Here is a 9622-nt window from a genome sequence, read left to right on the forward strand (position 1 = left end):
GTGAAGAGGGACCATCGAGCTTGGCGAGGGTTGAGTCGTTTTGCACTTTTAATGTACTCCAGGTTTTTATGATCAGTAATCACCTGGAATGGGTGGACTGCTCCCTCGAGCCAGTGCCTCCATTGCTCTATTGCTGCTTTCATAGATAGGATTTCCTTATTCCCTACATCATAGTTTTGTTCGGCTGCCGTTAACTTCCTGGAAAAGAATGCACAAGGGTACAGTTTACCCAGTTGACCATGGCGCTGGGAGAGTACGGCTCCAATGCCTGAGTCCGAGGCATCTACTTCCATGATGAATGTTAAGTTGGGGTCAGGGTGCTTGAGGATAGAAGCCGTGGTAAATTTAACATTTAAGATGTTGAATGCTTGAGTAGCCTCCTCACTCCACTTGAGTTTGGAAGGTTTTCCCTTGAGGGGTGATGTCAGTGGTGCTGCAAACCATGCTGTAATTTCTAATGAACCTTCTGTAAAAGTTTGCAAATCCCAGGAATCTCTGAAGTTCCCTGACAGTGGAAGGTTGGGGCCATTCAATTACTGCCTTCACCTTGGCCTCGTCCATCTTAACACCTTGTTGACTAATATGATAATCCAGGAATGATGTCTGCTTGACGTGAAACTCACATTTCTCTGCCTTGACATACAGGTGATCCTTCAGGAGCCAAGTGAGAACGATCTTGACATGGTCAATGTGTTCTGCTTCAGACTTGGAGTAGATGAGAATGTCATCAATGTAGACAATTACGTACTGGTTAAGCAAGTCATGGAAGATTTCATTTATGAAGCGGGTGTGTTGACAAGTCCATACAGCATGACCTGATACTCATAGTGTCCTCTAGTGGTGAGGAAGGCAGTCTTCCATTTGTCGCCCTCTTTGATGCGAATGAAATTATATGCACATCGTAGGTCTAGTTTGGTGTAAATCCTTGCTTCATGGAGCTGTTCCAAAGCTGAAGGGACCAATGGCAAAGGGTAGTGGAATTTTATTGTGATGTTGTTTAATCCCAGATAATCTATACAGGGCCGGAGTCCTCCGTCCTTTTTCTCCACAAAGAAGAAAGAACCCTGCTGCAGCTGGAGAAGTGGAAGGTCGGATGAGTCCTGAACTCAGGGCCTCCTCAATATAATCCTCCATGGCTTGGGATTCTGTACGAGATAAGGGATAAACACGACTTTTGGGGGGCATGGCATTGGGGAGTAAAACAATACTACAGTCCCAGGGATGATGAGGTGGTAGTTGTGTTGCCTTAGTTTTGCTAAAGACTTCTGCTAGGTCATCGTAACAGGGGGGACTATTGACAGTCTTGGTACTCGAGGGACTTTCAACACTAGTGATACAGCAAGGCTGGGGAACTGACGAGAAACAGTGACCTTCACAAAAGGCTGACCACTTGGTCAACTCACCCTGATGCCAGGACAGGACGGGGTCGTGAATGGACAGCCATAGGAATCCGAGGATGACTTCATGCTTAGGAGAGTTAACAACATAGAAGGATATGGACTCCTGGTGAAATAACCCCACTTGCAATGTAAGTGTCTTGGTTTATTGAATTATTCCATTTCCTATTGCGGTGTCGTTGATGGCTTTGATCTTAATGGATGGGTTACATGGTTGGACGGGGTAAGTTATACTTCTTGACGATATCTTCATGAATGAGATTTAATGCAGCTCTGGAGTTGATCATTGCGGTCAATGAGATGGACAGTTCTTCAGTTTCAAGGTAAGGGGAAGTTTGAAGGATTGATTATTAGGTATTGACAAGTGTTCCATATTTACCAAAATGGGTTGCTGGGCCTTGTGTGGACATCTCTGGCAACGATGGCCTGGTTCACCGCAGTAGAAAGAGATGGCATCGCCGTGCTCTTTCACTTTCAGAAAGTTTGGTAAAATTGACTTGAATGGGTTCTTCAGACATTATAGTTTTAATTACAGTTGGGATAACAGGCGGTGTTTCCTTCACATACCTTCCTTGCGGAGTCTGTCTCAAATTATCCATCTCGATTGCAAGCGTGACGAAGTCAGTAAATAATGAATTTTCTCCTTTACATACTAGCTCTGCCTGAAGATCTGTGTTGAGGCTTCTCTGGAATACAGCTTTTAGAGAAACATCATTCCACCCACCCACTGAACAGCGAGGGTGCGAAGTAAGATGGCGTACTCTGCGGCTGTTCGGTTTCCTTGCAACATTTGCAGAAGTTGAGTTGATATATCCTTGCCCCCTGTGGAATATTCAAACACTTATTGAAGTTGTTGCAGGAAATAGTCAAAGGATGGTCTGAATCTTATGTCAGTATCCCAAACAGCTGCAGTCCAGTCAATCCCCTTCCCAGACAACAAGGACATCATAACAGCACATTTCTTTTCGTCAGAGTTAAACTTGTCTTCCTGATTGTCGAAATAAATCTTCACTTTGCGAACAAACCCCCGACATCTATCAGCAGAACCATCAAATTTATCGGGTAGTGCAAAACTCACCGCTCTAGGCGTGGTTGATGGAAGTGACTGGATGTAGCTCGTCAAGTGCTTGTTGACTGCTTGAAGTTTACTCAACTGATCTTGGTACCCCTTTAAGACTTCACTTTGATAAGCGAACGCCACTTGCATGTTAGTAACTTCTGCTGGACTCAGTTGAGGCGAAGTATTCTATAACGAAGAGGCTGAGGCAGAATGTGAATCCATTTGCAGGAGTTTATTAAGGGAAGATCTTACAATCAGACTTGTGTAACCAGGCAAAGTGTCAATACCGTAAGGGCAGTCCGATCTTTCAACATACACAGGGGTAATCTAGTAGGCAGAGACGAGTAGGCAGGCATACAGGTCAAACACATACATCAGTTCAATCAAGCAGTAAATCCAAAGGGGCAATCCAAGAGACTTGAATGAGGTAACAGGCAGAATCGTGAACAAACAGGCAGTCAGAATACTCACAAGGGAAACGCTTGGTTAAGGCAGGTAAACTGGCACTACTTCGCAGTGAAGTAACATGCTGACTCATGTTAAATAGTCCCAAACAGGAAATGACTGTAGAAGCAGAGGGAGTGGTGAACAGTCAATACTCCGGTGAGAGCTCCCTCTGCTGGTGTGGCGTTACACATATACCTTATATGATATATAACAATTTAATGCCTGTTGAAGGTTATGGGACCTAAATTTTGTGAATATTGTTTGTTTATTTATTTATTTATGTTATTGCAAGTACTGATAGTGTGCGGGAATCATTCAGTTTTGTAATGAGTTTCGGCTTATTTTTGGCTGATTGTCCAGCACAGCTATCAGTTGCCTGGAGGTGTGCAAGAGTAATTATTTATTGATAAGTAATTAATGAGAAATATCAAGTAACACTTTGAATTAAATGTGACATTTTGAAGTAGAAAGACTGAAAGTGTTTTTTAAAATATACTCCAATAATCTTTGTTTAATTACGATGGACAAGAACTAAAGCACATTACATTTACAAAAATTCATGTGTAAGTTTATGACATATTTTAATTTTAAAACAAATAAACATGTTTGGGGTCAATAAGATTTTTTTATGTTTTTGAATGAAATCTCATGTTCACCAAAGCTGAATTTATTTGATCCCCCAAAAAAAACAGAAACAAAAAAAAAAAACATTAACTACTTATGTGATAATTACAACTTAAAATAATGGTTTTAATATATAATATATTTATATACATTAATATATATATATATATATATATATATATATATATATATATATATATATATATATATATATTATATATATAATATATTTCACAATGTAATTTATTTCTGTGATGCAAAGCTGAATTTTCAGCACCAATACTCCAGTCTCACATGAGCCTTCAGAAATCATATATATATATATATATATATATATATATATATATATATATATATATATATATATATATATCAGGATTCTTTGATGAATAAATGTTTATAAGAACATAATTTATTTGGAATAGAAATGTTTTAATGCGTCCCTCCCTGTTTAATACAAGTAGTATTAATTTCTTTTGAATTTTAGTGTTTATACAATGTTTAATTTGCATGGTTAAAAATTTGGGTAATGTTGGGTCATATAATGCTGAATAAAAAATCTGTCTACTGAGGCAAAACAGAGCTACTGTATAGTTTATTGTAAAAGTAAAAACAGAAATGAGAGGAAAAATGGCAGAAAAGACAGGAATACTGTATGTGAGTCCAAGCTACTTGGTATTTTTGAGGACCCTAGAAAAATAGGCCCAATGAATCGAAGCAATCATAGAGAGCTGTGAAATCCAGTCATTTATGCCGAAGCTTTCCTAAAGACTCGAGAATTTCAAAACAGATCCAACTCAATGCCCTGAGAGCATGAACCAATCAAAATCAGGCTAACCCCTGAATGGGATCCAATCCAAGAGCCCCGAAGAAGGAACACTGACAAATTGAACTCTATCTAGATTAATATCAGAGACCCAATCACCCAGAATGCCACTGCGAGGCATCAGGTGGAATGTTTTCACCAGGGTCAGGCTCAGAACAAGACACAGGCATCAACTCTGTCACACATCAAAACAGTCAACACAAAAGCCCATTTCTGGCAGTTCTGCAAAATGAGAGTATATCAAGAAGATTTAGCCTGACAGATGTGGATTTGTTGAACTGTGTGAATGATTAGGAGAAAAGGAAGATGGATTGCAGACAGGAAGAGAAAATCAGAACTCAGGCAATGTCCTTTCTACAGTGCAACCTGCTACCTTTACAAAACTAACTTTTTAATATCAAATGAGCTTAAAAAAAATCTTTCAAAAAACTAATCAGAAACTAATCTACAGCATCTTAACACAAATCAAAGTCATAAGAGTAATGTTTGTGCCCTCAGCAGCACCAACTCGATATTATGATAATTTTTTTGTATCGCGTTCGGTTCATATGTAAGTGTTTTTAGAAAAAAGTGAGCGTGAAAATCCACCTCTGTAACCCCATCCCTAAACCTAAGTTAGTATAGCCTAAATACAGGGCCTGCCCGTGGCATATGCGGTATAGGCAAATGCTAAGGGCGCCACTCATCCATAGGGGCGCCAGAATGAGTGAACGAGTGAATTTTTTTTTTTTTTTTTTTTTTACATATATTTTTTTTTTATAATAGGCTACTATTTAAAAAACATTAATTCGAAATACTACCAAATAAAGCAAAAAAAAAAAAAAAGTCCGGCTCTTCAATCTTCCCCCGCCCATCGAGTGCTTGAAGTGCGTCAGAAACAGAGCGCGCGCACGATCAGTTGTTGGTAATTTGTTGTGTAGCGTGCCCGACGCCGCATCCAATGTAGACAGCACTGCTTTTGTTAACACACAGCTCGTAGAAACGGGCCTGGCAGCTCGCGCCAGTTCTAGACACGGTGAAAGTTTCCTGATTGTGACGGAAGGCCGAATTTACATGACACATTATAAATGAGCATAGTCTGCGATAGATACAGTGCCAAAAAGAAGAGAAGAGGATAAAGACAGAGGTAAAGAGATGTAGTGAAAGAACAATTTATTGCATAGATAAGAGTAAGATACTATAATTTCATGGCAGTTATTTTTACCTTAAACTTAATGTTAGCAGTTGTTCTGAGTTCTGAGTCCCCAGACTGTGATTTTGTACAATCATGTCAGTTTTAAGACGCATTTTTTATTATCACTTTTTTATTAATGTTTTACTCTACAGTTGTGCAGTTTTGGGGGGATACAGTACAGGCCAAAAGTTTGGAAACATTACTATTTTTAATGTTTTTGAAAGAAGTTTCTTCTGCTCATCAAGCCTGCATTTATTTGATAAAAAATACAGAAAAAATGTATTATTGTGATATATTATTACAATTTAAAATAGTTTGTTTTCAATTTATTATACTTTAAATAACATTTATTTCTGTGATGCAAAGCTGAATTTTCAGCATCATTACTCCATTCTTCAGTGTCACATGTGACATCCAGTCTATCACATGATCCTTTAGAAATCATTCTAATATGATGATTTATTATGAGTGTTGGAAACAGTTCTGCTGTAATGTGTGTGTGTGTATGTGTGTGTGTGTGTGTGTGTGTGTATATATATATATATATATATATATATATATATATATATATATATATATATATATAGAAATATATATGCTAAATCATGAACACAATGACAGGGTGAAATGGGCTGTGATGCATGGGGCGCCAGGTAAAATCTTGCCTAGGGCAGCAAATTGGTCAGGGCCGGCCCTGCCTAAATAGATCGTACAAAAACATACAAATGGGATTGTACAAATGTATACAAATTTGTCACCATGTTATATATATATTTAAAGTTACTACAATCTCAATATTTGTTGTTCTTATAAAGGCCTATTATGAGATTATTCATGAAACATTAGGATGCAGATAGATTATATTTTTGTATATAATATATTATTGTCTGACAATAAAATGCCTTCACTCCAAATGGAATTGAAAAATAATGATTCCAGATCTCATTGATTTTCTCCATAGGTTTTTAATGATTACATATAAGCCTTGAAAGATTTGGTAAAAAACGACATTACGTGTGAATCTGCAGAGAAATATCCACCAGTCTGAGAATTGAAACAAGCGAACTGCTCCAAAATAACTTTACAACCCATTCACTCCCATGAAATATATATATATATTTATTAAAGTTTTTAATGTTGTGATTCACCTCATAGCTGGTTGCATTGATTCATTGCCTATAACTCTGAATAAATACTTTTTTATCCCTTTGGGAAAAATTCTTACAAAACTAATACCAAGGCAGCTGAAAAGGTGGAAAATAGTGAATACTGTCAAAATCAAAGCTACAGAAAAAGTGGAAAGGTCAAGGTTGCACTGTGTTGTGGTTTAACAACTTCAGAGTAGAGTTAAAATTCTCTAGTTATTTGTGTGGGTGGGAACCAAGAACCTATATCTTGTTTTATTATTTTCATTAAATTATTTATTGTGGAAGTGGAACCATTAAGGGGAATCGTAATGAGAATCAATATTTTCCATAAAATTCCCATCTACAGTATAATTATCTAAGAATGAGAATGATAATTAAAAAAACAGGCAGAAAACTAGTGCCGCTGTGTTGGATAAACAATCATACAGTTCAGGATCAACATACAAAAGTATTTTGCCATGTCCATGATTGACTACGAGAATCAAGCAATCCAGAGAAACAGCATACAGGACAAAAAAAAAAAAAAATCAAAAATATTGATGAATCATTCCTATACTCTCAGTTCTTGTTATTGATGTCACTGAGGAGGTGGATGGCCTTATGGAAGAAGCTGTCATGATGACAACCTTTTGAATCTATACAGACTTGAATGATAATATATAAGATATTATATATACTGTAGAAGGCTACTGTAGAAGGCAACTGTAAACTCTGCGCCAACATCCATTCAACCAATCTAAGTTTGCAGATATGAAATGTTGCCATGACAGCGACATCTAACCGTTTATTGAGGGCGCTGGAATGATCATGTCGCTGACCTTTTTTAGAGATGACCTTTAGCTGCTACACTGCAAACTGTAGTGAACACTGGCAAATTAGCATCAAACCTCAACAATAGCATCACTTTCATTAAAGTCCACCAATCATTTCCTTTAGATGGCCCTGATAGGACTAACATTTTTCAAAGTTGACCTGTAGTTCTTCTGCATTCATCACACAAAACCACTGGATATAGAGATCCCATCAGTCCGCCAATGCAATTTTCTACTTTGGTACCATTCAGTGAGATTAAAGGAATAATAAAAAAAAATTAATAAATAAAAAATAAGCCCTTGGCTCTCTCAATAGCGTTATTAAATGTGAGTAATCTACTGAGTGTTTCCCCTGAAGCAGGAAATGATGTTCTACAATGTCTGTTTAAAGGCCCTAAGCAAACAGACTTCTCTCTTCAGCCCAGCAGCTCAACATCAGTTCTAACAAAGCGTGATCTGATGTGAGTTTCCCAGGCCAACTTCATTACCATCCACCTAAAGCATTTAACTACACGCTGTGTTGATAATGGAACCCTCCAGTAGCAGGGAAGCATCTACTACTCAAATCGATATGTGGCATGGTTGACTTAAAACTTCCTGACACCTCTTCTGAGTCGAGAGTTTATACCAGAACTGCAAATGAAGAAGAGATGTTCTCTATGGATTCACTTTGGGATTTCTATGGAGATGCAGAGCAATGAAGAAAATTAAGACAAATGTTATCCATCTTCCTAGTTAGTTTTCCTTTCCCCTCTTTTAAATCTCCTCCAGATTCTGGCATCTGAAAAAACAGGTGGTCATGCCGCTTTCAAGTCCTCCTGGGGCTTTCTTACTAAAGAGTTCAGAAGTCATAATTATGATATGATATGCATTGTAAATTTCATATTTCTCTTTTTTTGACAAATACTTTTTTTTAGCATAAGTGAATCTAAAAAAGAGATTGACGACAGGAGTTTTGTCAAAGCAGCCCACATTCCTATAAATTGGCTAAATAAGTAGTGTTTTCAGGGAAGCTATGTCACTATTCTTCATCAACAGTTCATAAATTGAATGTCAAATAATTTTCACAGGCAACATTGACAATGACAACTTATTTATGACCAATAACAATTTTCTTCTTCTGTGATTCTTTCATTTACACTCAGAAAGTCTTCACTCTAAGAAAAAAAAACAGAGCATCCCACTGGTAATAAGACATTGTGATGCCATCCATGTGTGTGTTCATCTTGTAAATATGATAATTTATGCTTACACAACTAGACTTTTGATTAATGGAATAAAGTGTTGTCCAGATTATAGCAATACTGGCCAAAATCACTAACACAGACAAGAAGAGATTAACTGACATACGAAGCAACCAACCACAGTTTGTATTATTTTTAGATGTCATCTAGGTTTAAATTATACAACAACAATAGACTGCTATGGGGAAAAATATCTTCCTTTGTGTTCCACTGAAGAAAACAAGCCAGGTTTGGAACAAAATGAGGGTGAGTTAACAAAACTTTCATTTTGGGGTTAACTATCCCTTTAACTAATTGTTATAAATAACTGTATATCATAATTAATGTTAATTTTCATTTTCATCATTTCAAAACAATGTAGATGTATTTTCAAATTTCAAAGAAGACTTTACTAAGAACACTTGGATAGTACAACACATCACACTAAATAATAACCTAAAAAGAATTGAACCGCATATGGAGTATAAATGCACACAAGGTAAATGAGGGATCTAAACAGAAGCAGCTGGACAGGGATTAACTAATCAGAAGCCATGGCAACTAATGAGAACTCATCACTCAACAGACATGACAGGAACTGAACATAATCTGACATTAGCTCCCCCTCTCAGAAGGCATGACTTCACGTCACAACAGTAGATGATAGACAAGGCAAGAGAGGGTGGAGGCTTAGGTGGAGGGCGTGGTGCTTGTGAAGGACAGGAACCTGGAGAAATGAGAGGAGAGCAACACCATGGTGGAGGCAATGGTGGGAGGAACCAGGTTGGAGCTCTGGGCGAAGGCCAATCAAAGGAAGCAGAACCAGGGTGAGTGGATTAACCAGTTGAGCAGAGAGGCCGGCAGACCAGGGCAACATTGAAGGCCTGGATGCCCAAGGTGGAGCAGCTGGC

Source organism: Carassius auratus, chromosome 43 (assembly GCF_003368295.1).
Source record: "Carassius auratus strain Wakin chromosome 43, ASM336829v1, whole genome shotgun sequence".
Lineage (NCBI taxonomy): Eukaryota > Metazoa > Chordata > Actinopteri > Cypriniformes > Cyprinidae > Carassius > Carassius auratus.